The 10236-nt window shown below is 32.3% G+C and overlaps 1 long non-coding RNA gene and 1 pseudogene across 1 annotated transcript; both read left to right on the top strand.

Moving 5' to 3' along the window:
- Positions 1-1665: 1665 nt before the first annotated feature.
- Positions 1666-2826, top strand: LOC146899530 (F-box protein At1g11270-like; annotated as a pseudogene).
- A 1222-nt stretch (positions 2827-4048) lies between these two features.
- Positions 4049-6643, top strand: LOC146899531 (uncharacterized). Its single transcript, XR_015022284.1, has 2 exons — positions 4049-4186; positions 6325-6643. It is a non-coding gene; the product is annotated as an uncharacterized LOC146899531 (long non-coding RNA).
- The last annotated feature ends 3593 nt before the right edge of the window (positions 6644-10236 follow it).

A 10236-nucleotide genomic window follows, 5' to 3' on the forward strand; every position in this document is an offset into this window, starting at 1 on the left:
CAATTCACTTTAAATCCTTGATTCCCAATCAATATCCTTGAAAGCAATCAAATTATAATCCCTATACCGCTCTACCAATCTATAACTCAAAGGACCACAATGATTCCTTGAAAAAGTGTTTAATCTCAAGAACAAATGGACAATGAGCTTTGGAAACCCTAGATAGAATAGATGCAAATGATTCATTAGTTTAGGTGTTACAAAGAAGAGGTTATATATAAAACAGGGTGATAAGTGCAATATTTTGGCTAAAAACAACAGGTGAATTGATTTACTTAATGTGCGAATCAACTCAAACAGCAAAAAGACAAGCAAGATGAACTATGAAGATTTATATGTATTAGACCAAATTTGAATCGATTTAGGAGACCCAGGAAGCAGGTTGAAACGATTTAAACTCTTATGAATCGATTCAACAAGTCAGAGAGTTTCCATGAAACGATTCAAACTAGTTTGAATCAATTTAAGAGTGATATGCATCAAAAACACATGAAACGATTCACCCCAAGTCAGAGACTATCGGTGAAACGATTCAAGGCAGTCTGAATCGATTCAGAGACTATCGGTGAAACGATTCAAGGCAGTCTGAATCGATTCAAATGCCAAGGAAAAAGGTTTAATTTGTAAAAACGATATGCAAGGCACCAAGGACACATATGACACAGTGAAGCATGGATTGCTAGGTGCTTTAACATAAGTATATGCTATGATACAAAAAACAAAACAATCACCAAATAAAACAACTAATTTACATCATTTAAGAACCGCTAACTACACCATCAAAACACAAACCTGAAGTGGATAATGGCCCAATGGAATGGAGACTCCAAAAATAGGCCTAAGTGACCCATAATGCATAGCAACAGCCCCTAGAATAATAAAAGTACATACATCTTACCCTTCTAAGTTACAAGGCCCAATTGTTTGATCCAAAGTCAAAGCAGGTCCTTGTTAATAATCCACATGATCTCAACCATAACATCAAGCACAGATTCTCCATCTCTACTCCTTTTGTCCTTCATTCGGGTTCCATAAGGATAAAAAAAAAACATAACGTAAATCCTCAGCTAACCCTTTAATTAGTTTCATTGAAATCAGTCTCTTCGTCGGAGGAGGTAGAAAAACACCTAGCACATCAGAAACTGATGTGTTGGCTCCAGAATGAGCTACAACATCACAAAAGGAACGCCCTTTCCTCACTAATAAACAAATTTATGGTCTAACCTCTTCCAGATGTCTTATCAGATTTATATCATTTTAAATGAAACACATTCCAAAAATAAAATGGTTTATGGCATAGAAAAAAATATTTGAGAAGTTTTTCTGTCGAAAACTTCCCTGACAACTTGTTATCATCCATGCTATACTTAATGGATGATGAATTTATTTTTATACTCTAAATTAATATGTTAAAATGAACCCCATTATTTTATTATAAAATTGGAATTTTTTAATTTTGATAGTAAATTATCGTAAAATAGGTATTTTTATTTTTTATAGTAAAGTATCATAAATTTTGTATTTTTGGGATAAACATAAAAAATAATCTAAAGCGAATATTCTATCTCATTCTTAGCACGAAAAACTACACAAACCCTTTGCTACTTCTGTTTTCCACCTCTTTGCACAAAGCACTCATTCGTGTTAAGTTCAAGAACTATCTCCATGGATCCAAATAATGCGATTAGGGTTAGTAGCACCTATATACCAAATGATTTTGTTTTCTCAATTCTCTCTAAACTTCCTGTTAAATCTCTAAGACGTTTTTCTTGTGTTCGCAAATCATGGACTCGTCTATTAGAAAACTGTAATTTCATCAACATGTTTTGCAAAAATCTCGATTCTAGATCTCATTCACTCGATGATGATATTTGCGTCATTCTAAACCAGGTTGTACTAGATCCTCTTCACTGTACATTTTATCTACTTTCTGGTGACAGGTTTGAGAATAAAGTGAAATTGGATTTACCACCTCCATTTCATATTCAACATAATCGTGTTAGTGTTATTCGAATTTTAGGTTCGGCTACTAATGGAATTATTTGTATCTACAACTGTGATAATCATACAATAGCAGTATTGTGGAATCCTGCTACTCAGGAAGTTATGGTCATACCTCCCAGCCTTGCTGAATTTAAGCGTGAGTTTATCACTAAAATTACTCTTCATGGATTCGGATATGATCATGTTAGAGATGACTATAGTGTAATTCAACATGTATGTTATAGTAAATTACATCGTTTAGGTGATGTAATACCTCACCCCTTTTGGGAGATATATAGTCTAAAAAATAGCTGCTGGAGGAAAATCGATTTTGATATGCCAACACGTAATTGGATTTATAATAATGATTTGTACTTGAATGGAATGTGTCATTGGTGGGGTAAAAATAATAATTTGGTGTCATTTAACTTGTGCAATGAAGGGTACTTTATTACACCATCTCCCTTTGAAGATGTGCATGATACTTTAGATATTCACTTGATAGTGTTAATTGGGCATGTTGCTATGATATCTTATTCTAAAAAGGCCATATCTTTCCAAATATCAATTTTGGGTGAATTTGGTGTTAAGGAATCTTGGACTAGACTCTTGTATTTTCAATGTTTGTCTTGCATTGAACAACCTATCGGGTCAGGGGAGAAGGAAAATATATTCTTTACAAAAAAAGATGATCAACTAGTTTGTTTTGATTTAACTACTGGAATGGTTGAGGAGATTGGTCTTACAGGAGAAATTTTATGGAGTCAGACGGTGATTTACAAGAAAAACCTTCAATTGATTGGAGAAATAGACAAGTAACTTTCTTTTCCATGCCATTCATGAAGTTTTCACACTTCAGGTTTAAGAGTCAAGTTCTTATATGCAAACTGGCTTTATCAATTTTATTTTAATGCTTTATTCTCTATCTATGACTTGTTTTTCAAGTTTTTGTTTCAATTGTATGAACAACCTCTTCTGTCTATTTTGTTATAATCATTTGAACATCAATCTTCTTGTGCATTTGCAGTTCAATAGGCAAGAATAGAGTTTTCATCTTTACAAAAAGTGATGATATGTAACACATATGTCTTTGCCTCTGTATGTTTATAGTAAACAATATTATATGTTTTGATTTCTCTGGCCATAATGATGACATATATGTTGGCAAACTTTAATTTTGTAAACATATTAAGTTTAACCATTGTAATAGATGCTTTATATATTGTTTATCTATTATATAAAACAAACAATGGTGTAATTATATCCAACTTTATCGATGTTTTAATTAACATATAATTTTTGATAATAATATGGCATAAGGAGTTTTGATAAATTTTAAATAAAATCACTTGCTAAAATTATGCACCAATGATGTGCAGTAGAAACCTCCATTTGTTTTTTGTATCCAATCTGAAATATGATTGCAATGAAAGATGTGATATGAGTTTTGAAGTTTGTTTTGTTGTTTTAGAAATCAATGTGATATTCGAAGTTGCATATTCTATATTCCGCTACTTTTTTTTTTGGGCATATCTTGTTACCTGAATTGCAAATATTTAGTAATGTGTTAAATTTATTATGTCATGGTTTTGTTCTTTATTGATGATATTTTTAATTCTCTTCATGAATATGGTCTTTATTCTGATAATTTGATGGTTGTGTATTGAGCGAACATAAAAAACAACGGCTGATTAGGACGAAACAAACATTTCTTTTCAATCATAATTCTTTTCAACATATCAGTTAATTTTGTAATTCTTTAATTATAAGAAATAAATTTGTAATTCTGATTTGTACCTTACCCAATGATATTGGTTTCACTATTGTTGATAAATTGTATCTGTAATATTTGCTTTCACTAGTATTGTGGTAATATTAAGAGACGGTAAATTAGTATAATAGTTACTAGTGAGTTGTGGTTTAAGAGAAGGTAGTTATTCGTCATTTTGACGGTTTAAATGTGTAGTAACTCGGTGAATTAGTTAGTAAGAAAATTGAGCCCATTTGAGTAGTGACTATATAAACACTAGTCTTATGATAAAATTAGGCCATACCTTCATTTACTCATTTTTACAAAACATTTGAGATAGAGGTAGAGAGAGAAAGGGGATCTAGAGGAGAAATAAGAGCTAGAGAGAGAAAGCTTGGGGTTGGTGGCTAGGCGCTAAATTGAAGTTAGGAATTGGATTCTTGAAGATTAGAGGTAAGGGGGATAGTCTCTTTTCACTATTTAAGCTATAATCTCTTAATTTCACTTTATGGGTTTAAGTGTTTTTGTGATAATTGTGACTTTTTATGGTTTTGAATGATAAAATTCGTGCTCCTATTTCATGTGAAATTGTGGGTATGATAAACTTCATAAATATGGTGTGTTATGTGCTTAAAACTCATGGTTGTTGTTGTTGATAAGTTGCTTTGGTGATTTTTGCTTAAATTGGTAAAAATGAAGTTGTTGTTGATTATTGATGAAATTGTAAGATTATGCTTTGAGTGGTGTTATGTTATGTTGTTGGTGATGATTTATACCTTGGGTGTTGTTATTGGTGAAGTTGTGATTAAGTTGTTGTTTTAATGATTTTTTGAAGAAAATGGGTCATTAATGGTGAATTGTGATTCTTGATTATTTGTGGTGAATTGTTGATGTTGTTGTGTTGAGATGATTTAGTTGAACTTCTGTTTTTGTTTATAAGTTTTGTTTGTGAAAGATTTTGGGAAGAAACTTGGGTTTTCATACGAAAAGGTAGTTTAAGTGATTTTGGAAAACAAGTGGTTATAAGTAATTTTGAGTAAGCTATTTTCGGGATGGGATAAACTTGAATTTTTCTGTAGAATGTGATAAAGCTAAGAATTACGGACTTATAGAAGAAAACAAAAACGGCACCGAAAAACGGAGTTATGAGCAGGTTTTTACGCGCGAAAACGCGCGAGTGTGTTTTGCTGTCTGATGCAAAACGCACGGTTTGGTACATAAAACGCATGGACCATGCATTTTTGTCTGTCAGAACTTCGATTTTTGCGTTTTTTAGCCTTTTTCACCCTTTTTTGTTTTGAATTGGCTTTTGGTGTAAACTTGAAAGTTTTAGATAAAGATGTTAGCTTTCTAATGACTTTGGTTTGACTTAAAATTAATTTTTATATTTTGAGTTATGACATAAATACTACAAGTAGGTCTTGATGCAATTTTACGAACATTCAGCATAACTATTTTTAAGTGAACCCAAAAGTCATGGTTTGATCCCAAAACCTCAAAACTTGATTACTAGAGTTAATTAGGATGTGTAGGAGTAATTTAACCTATGATATGATGGATCAAACTTGGTTTTATTTTGAAAATGAATTGGTTTTGCAAAATGACAAAATGAGACGAACTTAGATGAATTTTGGTATTTATCGCAATTAGCCTATGAAACGTACATGTATATGCTACTGCACTCATATGTGAATTGTGTGTATACTCTGTTGAGACATTAGAACTTATTTACTTTGAATTTGGAGAATGTATCGGAAAATGCTAATTTTCATAAACTTGGAGGAACGAGCTTTCTTAACTGTGGAACTCGAAATTTGCTTTATATTTATGATGTTAGTGTATAATAAGGATGAATTGATGATGATTGATTGTCTAATATGTTGAACGTTAAGATTTGGAAGGTTGTCCATTTTTGGTGTATTAAGATGGTTAGAACTTGTCGTTACTTGAGTTGAATGTTGTTAATGATGACGACGACGATGTTTTATGTTGTTGATATACTACATGCAAAATGAAGATGAAATTGATGGTGAATGCATGTACGTAATGTGAAGGTTAAAAATGATGATAAGTTGTTGTTGAACAGGTGCATAGTGAGTCATATGTTCATGCATCATAAGTTAGGATATTTATATCCAAGGAAGATGTTTAGGATATTTATATCCAATGAAGATGATAGAATACTTTGTATTCAAAATAAAGATGATTATGATACAGATGTATATAAGGTGACGACCTTGAGGTGATCGGTACCGCATCCATATAGAGTCGTGTCTAGGTGCATAACATACATTCGGTAAATGGTGAAATGTGCCATGTTTGCTTATATGCTCGGTGACTAGTTGAAATTTGTGAAACTTGGTGACATATGCTTGGTGAAATTGGTGAATGTGTGAATTGTGTGGATGTACTTGTGTTGTATTATGCTTGTATATTTTGTGGATTGCTAATGATGTTGAGTGACTTGAATTTTGTTAAATCAATAGAATCTAATTATGTAATTATGTTTCATTTGATTATGTTTAATTATGAATTGTGAACTAACCACCGGTGGTCGTTTGGTTGACCATCTACCTTATTTGTATGGATAGGTAGACGACGTGCAGGAGTAGTTGCTTTGCATTGGTGAGTTGCTTGAGGAAAGCTCGGAGCTTCCTCATTTACTGCTTTTTCGGAGTCTAGTGTGTCGGCTCTGATTAGGGTGTCTTTCTATTTGGAGTCTTATGACTATTTGATGTTTATCACTCAGTTGTTGAGTTGAGATTTTATATTTGGTGATGTAGTATGATTTTGAGACATGGCTACTTAGAGATGTTTTACTGATTCTAGTTGTGATGACGTTTTTATTCCGCTGTGATATTTTGAGAAAACTATTAAATATGCATGTTTGGTGATTTATTGAAGAAGTAACATCTAGATTCTTGATATACACCATAAATGCATCGACGCAATAGGAGGAGATTAGGCAAGACAGAAACATACAAATTAGGATAATCCTAACTGTAATGACAATCAAAGTTCTTACAAAGGTACAATTATGTCAAGAATCCTATAAGAGAACACGTCAATCAAGTAGATCCCTGCCTTACATGTTTATCTTTGCAATTGCAAAGTAAAAACTAAGAGTTTTGAGTTGTAACTTATTAATCTTGTATTGAACAGAATTAACCATATGATGTCACTATTTTTTTTTTGTCAAAATAGCGGAACCGTTTCATAATTTGCAAAGATATTTTTTGGTTTACATAGTGCGGTTCTAGCTTTACTTCTGGTCTAATATTAAGAAAAAATTGAAAAAAAAAAGTGTTAATGACACATCCCATCTCATTGATGGTTGTAAGTTTGTATCGTTCAAAATTCAAATACGATACGACTTGAAGGACAAAAAGTCGCCAAGAGAAAAGCAAAGAAGCCCACAAAATATGAAAATTAAGGTTAAGCTTTATGATATTCTTCCATTTATGCAATAAATGTGCTACAAACCCAATAAAATATAGCCAAAAACTTCATTTTGTTACAATATTGATATTGACTAAACATTGTTGGCATGCATTTGCTCAATATGGAAGCAACTCAATTACGTAAAATTGCTAGTTTGGTCATAGGTGAATTTCAAAGATAAAGCTTTTTTATATGACTTCTATCAATGGGAAACTCAACTAGTATGTTTTGGAGTGGGTTTTGTTGTAAGTTAATTTATTTATTATTATTATTTTTTATTGCGTAGAGGGCCAAAACGCCCAAAAGAAAAAATTACAACTTAACTAGACGAAGGATGGTGACCCATGTATGGTTAGCAACTAACAAGTGCTTAATTTGAGTCAGTCACGACTCATAAACCATCAGATTTGAAACCATGCTGCCAATAATATTAGCTAATGCATCAACATAGTAATATCTTTGCGAAAAGAGTGTTGCACTTTCACCTCCCAATCCAATTATAGCAAGTGCCTATTCTTTTGAGCCAAACCGCGTCTAATCAGATTAATCACCTCTCCATTTGAAGCATCATAGTCACAAATTTAAAGCATCATAGTCACAGTTAAAGAATCAACAATCAACTCCACCAAATTGAAACCCAACCATGACATACTATAACTTACCTTTTAGTTTTTTTTTTGTCGAGTAGTCTAGTGGTTAGAGAAATTTACCTTAAAGATGATTGGTCAAGTAGTCTAGTGGTTAGAGAAATTCACCTTAAAGATGAATAAGTTGGGTGTCTGGGGTTCGAACCCCGGCCCCTGCACATATTGTGCATTATCCCTTACCAAATGAGTCATGGGGACACTTTATTCTTGGTTTGGTGACACCGTTTAATTTGGTGCTTTTATGAAATAAATAACATTATAACTAACACTACTTGCTTTATGATCATGAGTTGATATATATATATATATATATATATATATATATATATATATATATATATATATATAATGAAGCTGCTAATTTACACCCACCTAAACACATTAAGGTGTAAATTAGTAAGCTACATCTATCTAAAATCATTAAAGTGTAAGTTAGCAACCTACACCCACTTGATTATTTACACTGATTTTTGTAAATATTATCAAATTGTTTACACTTTCATCATTCTAAATATTGTTTCCTTAAAAGTTTGTCTCACATATACTATCCTACATAGTTTTTTTGTTTTATTTTTTCGGGATTCCTGTTTTTCGTTTCTTTTGTTCTTGACAAAGTCACTAAAGTAATATTTTTTGGACTAATTAATATACTACTATTGACAAAAAAGAATACTAGCTTGAGGCCTATTAATTCACTGTGTGAAGGAATATTGGAGCTGTAGCAACAACGATACAGAGAAAGGGGAAAATAAAACACGCTAGATTATTGTTGTTCTTTTTTTGGTTACCAAGATTATTGTTGTTATGTCAAACACGTTATTTTGCTGGTGGAGTTCTTCGTGGCCATGATGGAAACTGGATAACGGGGTTCACTCATTTTGCAAATGGTGGGGATGCAATCTTGGCGGAACTTCGTGCTATTCAACTTGGGATTGCAACTTGCTATGACCTCGGTTACATACACTTCATTTGTGAGAGTGATTGTTTGGAAGCGATAGACCTTATTCTCAATGTGACAAATGTCAGTTTGCATGTGTATGCCTCTTTGTTGCTAGAAATCTCAGATGCCTTGCACCATGGGGACTATCAATTTAGTTCACATTTCAAGGGAACAGAATATATGTGCTGATTTTATGGCTAAGAAGGGTGCCCATTCCGCTTTTTCACATCACTGGGATCGTCCTCCAGATGGACTAGAGTCTCTCCTTCTGAAAGACAAACTAGCTATATAGTCTTTAGTTTTACCTTGTTTTTGTTTCTTTTTGCTTTGTTACCTTGTAACACCACAGAAAAAAACACATTATTTTGTTTTTATTATTGAATGTTAAAGTGAATTTACGAAACTAACCTTTTATTTCAGGTGACTTGAACAGTAAATATTGGTTTTAAAAAAAATGGATATACTAACCTTTTATTTCAGGTGACTTGAACAGTAAATATTGGTTTTTAAAAAAATGGATATAGCTTGCTAATTTACATCTTTAATATTTTTAGATGGGATATATATATATATATATATATGAGACAGGATCCGTTGTCACCAGGTGTCAACGAATTCGTTGACACCAAATCTCAACCATCAATTTTTTTTAATCTAAAGGTTCTCATTAACTCACTTAAACTGTGCATCATCTTCCCTTTATTCCTTTTCGCATCATCTTCTCTTTCGCATCAACGTTGTCGGCTAAACTTAATTTCATCGTCTATGAAAAATTGATTTAACTCAAGGGAACAATTTCCATTCAATAATTGTTCACGAGAACATCTCCTTGGAGTCACACTAACATCTATGAGTTATTTCCCTATCAAGTGTATCCACCAACAACAATTCATATTATTTTGTAGACAGAACTAATTGAACAATCCGTTGATGAAAAATTATGATATGACATGGGATTCCACTATTTTGATTCAGTGAATTAATTTATTTAAGGTTTACCGGTGACGATGAGAACATATCATGGACAAAAAATGAAACAAAATAACGTGTGGAATTGATTTGTAATTGCAAAAGGGAATTAGGTTAGGCATATTTCTACTTTAATCTTTGGTTAAATTCATCTACGCCACTAATCAAATAGTGGGTTTTTAATTTCTGAGAGCATCACATTAGATTGATGAAAGAGATGATAGTGCAAGTATACACAATGTAGAAGGAGGTGATAATAGACGATAGAATGAAGAGGGTGAGGGTTCACATGCACAATTTAATCTACTTCTAGGTATAACGTTAATGAGAGCCTTTAGATTAAATAAAATCGATGGTTGAGATTAGGTGTCAACCGTTGGCACCTAGTGTCAACGGTGTTGGACTTTTTCACTAATTAAGTTATTTATTTATTTAAATAAATAAGTGGTAAATACCCACTAAGTGCACATAGTGGTAATTATCCATTTATTAGAAAACGGTCTTTA

This window comes from Medicago sativa, chromosome 8 (genome assembly GCF_051527215.1).
Source record: "Medicago sativa cultivar Bolivia chromosome 8, Bolivia_mono, whole genome shotgun sequence".
In the NCBI taxonomy this organism is placed as follows: Eukaryota; Viridiplantae; Streptophyta; class Magnoliopsida; order Fabales; family Fabaceae; genus Medicago; species Medicago sativa.